The sequence below is a fragment of the Tympanuchus pallidicinctus genome, unplaced genomic scaffold (assembly GCF_026119805.1).
Source record: "Tympanuchus pallidicinctus isolate F22 unplaced genomic scaffold, pur_lepc_1.0 scaffold1, whole genome shotgun sequence".
NCBI classification, from domain to species: domain Eukaryota; kingdom Metazoa; phylum Chordata; class Aves; order Galliformes; family Phasianidae; genus Tympanuchus; species Tympanuchus pallidicinctus.
In genome coordinates this window covers 75,618,079-75,630,767 of record NW_026294618.1, presented here as the reverse complement: position 1 = coordinate 75,630,767, position 12,689 = coordinate 75,618,079, and the positions used below count along the sequence as shown (strand labels likewise).

Below are 12,689 nucleotides of genomic sequence, written 5' to 3'. Positions count from 1 at the left end.
GAGGTTTAGGTTGGATATCAGGAAAAACTTCTTTACAGAAAGCATTGTTAAGCACTGGAATAGGCTCCCCAGGGAGGTGGTGGAGTCACCATCCCTGGATGTGTTTAAAATCCATTTGAATGTGGTGCTTAGGGACATGATTTAGTGGGGGGTTGTCAGACTTAGGGTAGTATGGTTAGGTTGTGGTTGAACTTGGTGATTTTTAAGGTCTTTTCCAACCTGAGTAATTCTAAGGTTCTATGAAAAACAGCAGTATTGACTGTTGTGAATTAGCATAAGAAGGCTTCATTTGAGATTTCTACTCTCTTCCCTCTGAGAATTTATATTTAGGACACAGGAAATATAAAATAGTGTGATAAGAATTGCCATTTTAATTGGCTGTGTTGCCAAGTTACAGAAGTTTGTTTCTCATCTTCTGAAACATTCTTTTATTTTCAGGTGTTTACATTTTCACTTTTCCAAGTATAATATGAAAGATGAGATCTCCAGATTCATTTGCAAAATAAAGTCTAGGAAGCAAAGAGTAAGCAAGATTGTTGAAAACAAGACTGCTTGTTCAGATAACTGAACATAAAACCCTTTGATCAAAACAGAGTAAAGAGGGAGCATCTGTATCTCTAATGATTGTTCTAAGGCACTTCCTATTTAAGGGTATGTTGAATAAAAAAACCAGAAAGCAACAGATCAGGACTTTGTTCCGACAAAAAGCTCATTTAATAGACTTGCTAGTAAAAGATAGGGTTATCTTACAAAATAGGATACCTTATTTTGTGAATACTCCGTTAATTCCTCATCTTTTTGTTTGTTCCCCACTAGAACTGCCTTTAAAGCAAACTACATCTGGAAGTCAAATCAGCTCTACCATATTTCACCCACCCACCCTTTCTGCTGAACATTAGTATTGCCAGTGGCAGTAATTAGCTGCCCACTAAGACACAATGTTAATTCTTTCCATAGGTAGTTGGCTGATTAACTGTTCCTTCCTTCTGGCAAGACATTTGGTAATGAAGTAAATCCTGGATCAGATCCTGAAATCCATCAGTCTTAGAGTCTTCTGTTCCCTTTCAGGGATCTTACTTTCTTCATGCTTCATAACAGCCAAGGACAAATGATTTGGTTTTTTTCTAGTGCCAAAAATGCCACTAAAACCCAAGGCAACTGTTTCTGGACTCTCTTGTTTGTTAACAAAGGCATCCAGCTTTGTTGGACTTCTGAGGCTTCTTCCATCATTCAAAATTTTAATTGTTTCCCCATCAAAAGGCAGTCCCACAAACAATGTCAGACAGTGACAAATGGTCTGTGATCGTTTTTCTGTGACAACTTACCTCTCCTGGTTGCTTCAGGACTGTGCTCTGGTCATGACTTGGCAGCAGTCAGCTGGAGCTTGCTTAGATTGTCAAAGGTCATGGAAAAGATACTGCTGTTCATAGAAATAAACTGGAGCTCAGAGCTGTCTGCAGTCTCCTTTTTTTTTGGGGGGGGCACCCTCAATAGAGAAACCAGAATCAATTTGGGTCAACAGTTTTGTGTTTGGAGCCAACATAAGAGTTAGAGACTTGGGGGGCCAAGTAGTCCAGCTTTCTGCTCATCTGAGGGGAGCAGAACCTCATTCTTTTCAAGCACAGCCATCTAAGTGGAAATATAAATCTTTTGGCAGATGTCTTAAGCAGAAATATTCTATCGCTAAGGGAAGGGAATCTGCTTCCATTGCTGCTACTCACTACAGCATCCACATTTCAGTGCCCAACTAGTATTCTCCTTTCCAAAGGTCCAGCTTATTTGGAACTGTCATTAGAACTAATTATTGTTAGGTTTTTTGTTTTCTCTTTTTCCAATGGTATCATTCATCTAGCATTCACTTTTTCAATTCTACTTGTAAGATAAATAGAAATAAGAAATGTCTCATTCTGGATAAGCACTTCAAAATAAGCTTAAAGAAGATAGAATATGCTGAGAGAAACAGCAGTAATTTATAACATAAAACTAGATCAGACAAGGGCCACAAATAAGATCAGAGGGCTGGAGCACCTCCTCTGCAAGGACAGTATGAGAGAGCTCAGGCTCTTCAGTCTGGAGAAGAAAAGGCTCTGGGAGGACCTGACAGCAGCCTTCCAGTACCTGAAGGGGGCCTGCAGGAAGGCTGGGGAGGGACTTTTTATAAAGGCATGTAAAGAAGAGAAGGAGAAATGGCTTTAAACTGGAAGAGGGTAGATTTAGACTAAATATTAGAAAGAAATTCTTTACTGTGTGGGTGGTGAGACGCTGGAACAGGTTGCCCAGTGAGAGGTTGTGAATGCCCCCTCACTGGAAGCATTCAAGGCCAGGCTGGGTGGAGCTTTGATCAACCTGGTCTAAATGGAGGTGTCCCTGCCTATAGCAGGGGGTTGAAACTAGATGATGTTAAAGGTCTCTCCCAACCCAAACCATTCTATGATTCTATGAAATCAGACAAATCATATTCCAAACACCTTTTCCATCAAATTATTACAAATTATAAAGTTTCTGCATATGATACTTGACATGGGAAGTTAACTTTGCTCAGGGAAGTTAAATAAACGGTTAATGTACTGTCACTGGACAATGTTTTACTGCCCAGAAATATGGTGAAGACATGTTGTTGTGCCCTGAAGGGAGCAGCCTGAAAACTTTTTTATCTCATTGGGATTCCTAAAATCTCACTGTGAGACAAACCTTGAGTTCTCTTTCAATGAGGATGCTATAATACCTTTTGTATGTGCACCTGTAAAGGTGATTTCTAATATCAGTAGGACCTAGGGGATGTTTTTTCTCTTGATCTGTGTATCAATTCCTTTCATCTAAGCTCTGTAGAACTGTTCAAGGTGTTTTCTCTGGAGTGTTTTGTTGTTTTTTACACAACTGAAATGACTCTCCAATGTTTTCTTTCCTTGTATTTGTTAAAAATCAGCACATCTCCTCTTTCAATTTGATATTCTTACTATTTATTTGTTCATGTTTCTGTGGACCCTCTGGCAGAGGGCAAGAAACCCAAGACATTTTGTCCTCACAAGATGTTGGAGTCAAGAGTCTCTGAACTCTTAATCTCTCAGTGTTCCCATAAAGAGGATAAAATTTCCAATTTCCTGTGACAAATAGAAGTTGGGGGTGTGTAGAGATGGTTTCAGAGATTTTTTCTTTCGAGTTTCTGGACAGAACAAAAAGGAATCTGAGTCAGTCATTTGCTAGAACACTTAGCAAATCAATTATCTCCATGAATCATTTTGCTTTTAGATAATTTTAAACGACAATGAAAAGCATTGGTCACATTTAGCAGAAAAATACTGATACTGATCTTCATAAGTCCCATGAAGTAGATGTTATAATTGAAAAACAATAGTTTTTAGTTCAAAAAATACAGTAGTTTTTAATAATTGATATGCAGTAGGTTTTAATTTCCTAAGCATGTCATGTAAGTACTGGGATATGAATTTAAAAAAGAAAGGAAAGGAAGGGAAAGTGAGTGAAAATACCTCTTTTTCTTCAGTTATATGGATGTACTCTAAGTCCTTTTCTGTGAAGGAATGAATGACTAAACACATAGACATGCAGGAAACATTACTTTTTAAGCACCAAACCAAGACATCAACAGTAAAGGTAACAAACATTTTGAACCACACCAATGTAGATAAAAACCAAGGTAGAAACAGGTTCTTTATCAACAATTTTCTAAGTTAATTTCTAATAGCATATGGTTTTATAGTTCACTGATTTTTTTTTTCTTTTTGCAATAAGTATGTAGCAAACATTGCAATGAAAATGAAACGTAAGTAAAAAGTTATTTTTGAATCATGAGGTATTTGTCAGTCATTGGCTAGCTATACTTAGCAGTAATTAAAACAATGCTAAATTGTTGTTGTTTATATCAGATATCTTGCCTGTAGATAGACAAAGGCAAAAACAGTCCTTTCAGTGCCTAAATCAATTCCAGTCCTTAATTAATATCCTCTAAGGTCTATTAAAGCAAGAGCAATGAGCTCCTGTGAATAGCAAGGAAGTCTATAACTTTTGAGATTGTAAAGATACAGATAGGCTGCTTTGGAGTGAAAAATTGCTGTGGTAAGCAATGTGCTGGATCAATTTCTTGTCAATAATTTAATTTATATCACAATAGTGTGATAATTGAAGCTGTAATTATAAATGTTTGCATTTGTAAGTTCAGTTTAGACATGAATCAGAACTGTGTGTGTGTGTGTGTAAAAGGCAGCAAGCTTGAAAAGGCTGAATTCACTCTGGCCATGTGAGTTACAGCAGAGGAATGTGTAAATTGTTGACCTGCTGCAAGTTCTCCTGTTATTTTCCACAAGATTGCTCAGTAAATTATATTACTCAGCTGTTGATTACATAGCAAACAGTGATTTGAACTGAGGAGTGTGGTAGAATAGTGCATCACAACTCACATGATTACCTAACCACAAACATTAAGTAAAAAGTGCTGCTGCATCATATTGCTTTAGAAATGATAAGAAAATGTTTCAGGGCTGACAAGTGTTGGTCATAGACTAAAGTTTCTGCTGTTTCTTTGACAATGTCTGGACAGCTAGATTTTTACTCTTAAAATGCCTCTGTATATTAGGGTTGAATCATTCTCAGGCACAAAGAGTCTTTCTGAGCTTTGAAAGCTTTTGATGTGATTCCTGCTTCTGCCTAAATAACAGGGTAGTTTGAACATAGACATTTGTTATAGGGAAGAAATATGCTGTGAAGCTGTGTTACTTAGGACATTGTATTTCATTAATGAAAGTAGGGTTACATGTTCAGAATGCAAACTAAGCTTTTTCTCCCCAACCCAAACCCTTACCTGCAAAAGAAATATTAAAAAATGAGGTGCTGAGATACCAGGCGTTTCTGAGGGACAAAACCCATCCATTTGAATGGGAAAAATATTTTAGGAGAACAGTACATCTCTTCTCTAAGCTCCGAGTGAAATAGTGCAGACTACTTATCAGGCAACAGAGAAATACATTACTGATACTATGAACTGTTATAGACAATTGAAAGTCCAATATTGAAGTATCACAGAATAATATTTTTCCAGCAGGTTCCTTACATGTGAGTCAAGACGTCTAATGTTCTGTATGTACTTTAGAAACTAGGCTACCTCTCCTTGCTTTGGATCACTGTGGCTGATCACCACAGATTGCTGAGACAGATAAACTTGTAATAATGGCAGCCAGCTGCTGCTAGGAGCCAAATGCACAATAGATTTTCAAACAGTAAATAAAGACCCTGAAAATAATTCAAAGGTGTTATAGTAGTTTCCATAACATTATGTCATATTAGATGATGTCCTGTTCACACTTTGGAATATGACCATTTTCCTATTTTTCACGACAATTACAAAAAAAAAAAAAAAAAAAAGAAAGAAAAAAAAAAAGTATTATTGAATCCGGATAACAGACAAGTAGGTGCTGACAACAGGTTGTGTCAAGCAATTGCTTGCTTTACAGAGCATTTTTAGCTGCTTCTGTTAAAGACTTTGGATAGCTTCTCCAGTTTAACTTTAGATAGTCATTAACAATTCTCCAGAGCAGGAGTGCTTTAAATGACTAAAATGCTGTATGACATCTTTTAAGGGTATTCATATACCTCTCCTTTGATGCTATGAAACTGATACTCGGCTACGAAGCAGTGAAATTTGTTGGCAAAAAATTCTACACGAGGAAACTCCGGGTACTATCCACTCATAAGAGCTGTAATTGTACAAAATAAATTCAATCTTTTTATTAATGATCTTCAAAAAACTGGTAGACTAGTCAATGTGGATTTGTGCATTGACATTGAATAGACAAGCAGCATGATAGCGATCTAGGCAGTCAATAGCCGTCCAGGAATTTACGCTTTCACTTTTGAAATCTGTCAAATATTTTAAGGTATAGGGTAAACGGATAACTGTATATGATCTTGATCACCTTGCATGTGTTTTTCTGAACCCTAAATTCTGTGTATTTCATATCCATTCATTCAGAAAACAGTGAATTTATGCTCCAGTGAATACTGTCATTTTACATTGCAGTTCATGTTAAAAAACCTAATTACTAAAGCTACCATTTTATCAAGTGATATATCATGCGTTAAAATATTAAATTGTTTTCCTATGAATGTTCAAAATAAATATGTAACTTCATATCAGTATATATGTCTTCAGGTAGAATCAATTATTCAGTGGGCATAAATTCTTCAAATCACTGAAGCATAAATGCAAACTTCGATGCAGGAATAACTGAACTCAGCAAAATGTTTAGTCATCTGCACAAACACTAACTTCGATGGAGTTTAAGCGTCACTGAAACTTAAGTGTACTTGTGATTGTGGATTATGTGTGTGAATAACTACATATTCTGAGAATTTTGGACCTGTGTGTCTCAAGCTGATGTACCTCTTGCGTCTTCATTTATAGACTCAAGAAACAATGTAGATTTGCCTGACATTTGTCAGTTGAATTGTTGATAGGCCTAGAGATTGCCATAACAAATGTGCAATTTCTAAGTCTGAAATCCCAACCCCACAGTTGCTATGGATTGGGCTGAACAGTATCCTTCCTCAGGTAACCAAATTACCCATGAGAATTTTTGGTCTGATAATAGAAATTACAGTGGAATTACAAATGTGCCAAGAATTTTTGGGTGGTCTGGCATTAAACAGGTCTGGCACCTGTTTCTCCAGTGCAAAAGCGTTAATACTTTCATTTTCCTCCCTTCCTGCCATCCTCTGGCTTTTGTAAGTTGATAACTAGTGAACTTCCATTTATTACTCTTCTCATGGTCTAATGTATTTTTATTTCTGCATGTAACTTATGCAGTTTGGGTGGGCATTTTTTGGTGAGAAGCTTTAAGCATCTACAATTAGGAAGTTTATAATGACAGTGCTGTCACAAACAACAAAGCTTGGTCCTGTTGCTCATGAAATGAACAACTTCCATTACAGATGCTAGGGTCTTGGGCCTGCAAAGAGCCAGTCATCCCACAGTGGTGGGGACCTACTAAGTTGGATGTCCCACAAGGGTTTTGTAAAACAGTTTGGAGAAAGAGCAATGAAAAGAACTGGGATAGCCCTTGTGCAGTCATGACTGAGTAACCCAATATCCTACAACTATGCTGCTTTTTGTGAAAAGAAATACTGCCTGCAGTGCAGCTTAGATTTTTGTCACAAAGAGTGCGTATAAAACAGAAAATATTTCATAGTAACACTTGATTTGTGAGTGTAATCAGTATTGAAAAAAGTGAGGTGGGCTGTGAGATTCAAGACTACTGAAAAGCTTTCAGCTTTTTTGGTGTCTTTTTTCTTTTCTTATTACAGGATTTTATACATATGCACCCTAATGATTGTTCTGACACCACACTTAAACATCAGATCACCATAATCATCAGTTATATATAATGCTTACCAGGTAACAAGTATGTGTCCATAATGACTCTGTTCCTACAGTACCCAGCATTTTCATGAATGAATTGAAAGAAATTGCAAAATCGTTGCCAGTTATATTTGTGGTTGACAAAGACTGAGAGAGTAATAAACATATATGAGGACAGGTAAATCATACAGAGTAACTGAAATTGCTTAGTAAATTAGACCTTGAAAGAAATTATGTCACCACTGTAAAGGTAGGAAACAAGTCCCACATCTGAAATGGAGTTCTAAAACTATGATTTATTTCACCAAATCTTGGATAGCTAGAGAGCATCTGAGCTAGTTACTCTTGCTTTCTGCTGTGGGTAAAATGGAGAAGAAAGGACTCTCTTTGGCTGCTATTCATCTGATGTGTGATGGCTGCTCTGAAAGTAGTGCCTCCTATTTTATTATGTTGGCACATGATGTCAGAGGCAGAGGTTGGTGGTATGGCAGTAGAGGTTGAACCTTCCCACCAATATTTCATTACATTTTGTTGCCATGTGACAGATAGCAGCAGATGGGCAGTTTGACAGAATAGCATCTGACATGGAAGGACATATGAAGCAAAAGGGTACCACTGAATTCTTCCGTGTGGAAAAAAATGACACCCACTGCCATTCATCTACACTTGCTGAATGCTTTTAGAGCCCAAATGGTTGATGTGGGCATAGTGAGGAGGTGGGCAGTGCATTTCAGCAGTGGTGAAGAGCAACAGTCAATCACCTCTGCTGGTGCCGCTTTTTATGGGCACAGCATGCAGGCTAGTTAATGGTGATGACTATGTTGAGAAATAGTGTTTTGCAGCTGAGAATTTGCTCTACCAAATAGTGTTATTGTGCTCTTTGTATCTGTTTTTGTTTCCATGGAAATAAATGGGAGACCTTACTTTCAAAGTGACCTATCTATTATAGCACTTTGCTTTAGAACAACACGAGTTGCACCCTTGAGAGTGCCTCTGTTTCTCTGTTGAATAGAAAAGTAGCCCAAATATCTACTTTTGGTCACATGAATCAGCATGGGTATCTGAACAGAAGTGAAAAATGTTGTATTCTGCTCTATCCGAGAAGGCTAAGATTGGATTTACAAGCAGGGTATTCAGTAGGAGATGTTTTACTTCCCCTGTAACACAAAATATGTAGATACAGTGGTCTTTGAAAGTGCAATTTTAAAATGTGTGTGTTTAAAAAAAAAATCACAGAAATGAGTAGAAATGGGTTGCAGTGAATAAGAGTGGAATATGATTCTTAAAGAAATGCTATTTTTTGTGTGTGTGCAGAATTGTGAGTCTGACACACTGGATTTGGAACTAGAAGAGGCTGTGAGCTGTTTCTCTATTTGTTTCTCAAATTTGCGCTTTAAATTTGATTAACTCTAAGATGTTGCTGGGATAAATTTATCTTAGCCCCATTTCATTTTGTTAGATTAAACTTCTTGAGATGGATGTTGATCTTAATTTTCTCTTTCTTAAAAGCATGTCATTGTAATAAATTTCCTACTGCAATTTTTGATGCTTCATTTTAAGTTACTGGAGAAACATAATGTGTAGCTAAGGTAGCTAAGTTACACAATGTTAGTGAAATGATATTCATGCAATTATCTGAATGTACTTGTTTTTTTTCCACTGATTGTATGCAGGGTGTGGGGAAACTTTCATCTTGATCTGTTTGCCTAAGTGGAGTCCTTAAATGTAAATGGTGTGAAGGACTGTTAAATATTCCAGTACAATTTGGAGTATTACTAGCCTCAGTTCTTTTTACATTCCAGACACCGGAATCTGTAATGCATGCAGATAAGTGCCATATGAGCAGCCATTATCAATGATGTGAGGTAATGCAGCCTGCCTAATACTGAACAGTGTACTTCACAGTTGCAATATGGCATGCAGCCACAATGTGTCTTATTTTACTTTCAGAATTCTAAAAATAAAATGTGCAAATCCATTTTGTTCTGAATTAGGGCTCACCCCTTCTCGACAGTCTTACTGGGAGCAGAACACTTTTTATTCTGTGGAGTAACCTTGGAATCACTACATATCACAGCCACCCTATTCAGATCTGTATGGCAAAGAATATGAGTCCTTCTCTTTTGCCAGCTCGGCTTGTGGTGAGGACAGCCTTGTACAAGTTGAGCAGGATAGTTGAACTGGCATTTGTGCATCTGGCTTTTTTTTTTTTTTTTCCATGGGGCAGAACAGGGGAACTTTTGAGACTTATGTCACAGGTAAATCTTGGTTGTGACAGTTCATTAGGGCCAGCACTGTGCACTGACCCTTTCACATTCGCATAGCTCTTAACAAAGTCATTTTCAAGACTGAAAGTGGGTGAAAATTTAGGATTCTGTAAAATGCAGTCCACATGAATCATGTAATGCTTTCCTCTTGACACCAGGTCTAAAACTCTGAGTTAATGTGTTTACTACAAATGTGCTGTCAGTGGTTGCTGCTCTATTGAATAGAATTAGAAAGTTATTATTTGTGCTTTCAGAGTATAACTTTAAAATGTCATGCCATTATTTAAATGTCTGAGCTCTTCAGAAACCTTCTCCAAACAAAACCTGAGAAAACCTCGTTGGTTTTTAAGTTGGTCAGAATTGTTCTTTCAGATTCACATCTGTACTTGACACTTAAATTTTTTAGAAACTAAGCAAATCATAAAGTTGTGGTCTGCTCTCTATTGTGAAATGCTCAGATATTTGAGGTGTACATAGCTTTTAATCTGTTAAAATATTAAGTTTCATAAAGTTTCCTTATAAAGATATTTTAAAAGCTATCATGAAAAGAGACCAGGAGCAGAATTACATGCTGCTGCCTCACTGGGCTATAATTATTTAGTCAGAGATTTTGTGTCCAGAAGAAACCATTGTCATTTAGTGTGGACGGCAGAAGTGACAGTTGTTTTTGGTGGCCTTGCAGCTCTTACTTGACTGCCAGTTTGGAAGCAGCCACTGTGCCTTGAACAAGAGTGTTCAGGAGAGGGCAGGTCTTCTTTGGTGTATGAATATCTGATGAAGAATAGGCAAGACTGGGTCTTTGCTTTTTCTTACATAAGCCAGTCCCAAAAATCCTCTTCTTGAAAACAAAGAAAATATCTCCTTGAAACTTGTGACTTAAATCCTTCCCAGGGCTGGGCTGGGTGCCCAGCTCCTTCCATCCTGAAGTGTCTTACAAAAGGGATAAAGCCCCATGAATCCAGAGAGGGTTTTGAGATTATTTGACCAACAGTCACTCCTTATTCTCTACCTGATATTTTTTAAGCCTGTGATTACTTTTCCCTATGCTCTAGTGTAAAGGTTAGAGGAAACTCCAACCTTGGACTGCTTTGTGTTGTAAATGAAATTCTAGAAGACAAAGCAAAGCAACTGAAAAAGTTGTCAATGAATGTTTTAACTTGATTCATCCATCAGTCCCACAGCGAGCAAATCAAATCCTGCTGGTGCTTCGCATCAGTCATTTGCCTGTAACTTGTTGCATAGGTTTCTTTCTTTGGTTTACAAATCCATCTCATTTCCCTTGTTTCCGAGTTTTTATTTGTGAGGCTTAATACGTGCTACAGAAACACTGAGAATTGTATTTGGACTTCAATGAATTTTTGTTTTCCATGTAGCTGCTTAAACCCTATATTTTGCAGACATCGTTATTAATATCTAGATTTATCTTTTAAATCCCAACAGTGAACAGCACTTATCTACAAAGGAGATTTAAATTAGATTGCTACGTGTTAGCAGGCTGAGCTCAGAAATGGACATATTCCCTCAAAAACTGGGAGAGGTTATGCTAAAGATAACAGATCAGTGTAGGTTTCTTGCAAAGCAGGAACAGAGCTTGTTATGTCCATTAACTGTACTGACATTTCTACAACAAATGATTGCTTCTCCTAACATTCACCTTATGTTCTTCTGGTGGCAAATTCAGCTACATGCAGAATTACTTCCAGATGAGCTTTTTTATCAGAGAATTGATTGCGTGGGAAGTACACATGCCAAAGGCATTGAAGTAAGGCTTCCCTGCTTGTAATTTGTGTCCTACAGATATGTGGGACAGCTGATAGCAGTCCAATTTAATCTTCCCAGGAGTACACAGAGGTCTGGGGTCTTATGGAGTACATGGAAGAACAAAACTGCAAAACTTGAATGGGAAAGTGAGTGCTGATTCTTACTATAAATATTTTCTGCTTTGAATTCAAGGTAAATAAGGAGCAGTGGAGTACGAAAATTATGCTTTTCTAGACAGATTGCAAGCTTTTTAATAAATAGAGGCAGTCCTCTCATAAACAGTGAGCATCTGTTGGTTACAGAGCACTTGGTTAGGTTCTAACGCATGTTCTCTATTAATCTCCAGGCCTCTATCCCTGCTGAAGGCTGATCTTTCAGAACTGTATTTAAAATAGTCCTGAATTTACACTTAAAAAAGTCTTTTGAGAGTAGCAGAGCCTTTTGTAAGGAGAGAGAGATAATGAACTGCAATGTCTTAAAGGCCAGATTTTTAAAGGTATTTAAGTGCTTATAGCAATGGAAGTTGAATAGCTAGATGCTTTTGGAAATCCCTCAAGATGCTTAGCTGTGTCTGTGGGATGCTTTAATAAATTTGTTCCGAGTGGTTTGCCTGAGGTGCAGTTAGTCCCTGCTAGAGAGCTGGAAGAGAAACCATTTCCCTTTCTGCTGTAACCATTAATCATTTTTGCCTTTTTTATAACAAAGTGATAGGAAAATGTAACTGTTTATATAATCGGGTGGAATAAAAAAGAAATAACAATGAATTATGAAACAAAACCAAAGTTCAGCTTTTTCTGAGTTGTAGACATTTCCTGTAAGCTCATGCTTGCAATCATAGCCTTCCTCTGCTTGTGAAGTCTCAATAATCAGCATGTGGTTAAACAAAATTATTTGCTGAATACCTTCTACAGTGTGGTTAAGAGTCTGTGAAGTATTAGGTATTGGGTTTTTGAGAGAAATTGATCTTCTCAGTGTGTTTTGTAGAAAAAGTCACATGCCACTGGTTCTGTTTCCTGTGTGATCGTAGCTCTTGTTGTAAACCTGGTGTCTGGTTTGAGTATTTGATGTTTCCATGTCTGCATTCACTTCCCTTCGCATCTTATCCTTTGCTTACAAGCACTGGCTAAATATGAACATAAAATAAAATTAATTTTTTGTATTCTTCCAGAAAAAAAGTGATCAAATTCTCCAAATTTGCTTTTGTCAGTGTGTGTGGGTTTTTTTTGTTTTTTTTTTTTTAGATTACTTTTCATCATTATTGTATCCTCTCATTTACTGCTTTTCTAATCAAA

General features: G+C 37.2%; 1 protein-coding gene across 4 annotated transcripts in view; it reads left to right on the top strand.

Annotated features, from left to right (window-relative positions):
• The window catches only part of SMYD3 (SET and MYND domain containing 3), a 355,779-nt gene that overhangs the window by 296,657 nt on the left and 46,433 nt on the right, over positions 1-12,689 (top strand). The gene's annotated exons all lie outside the window — the stretch shown is intronic.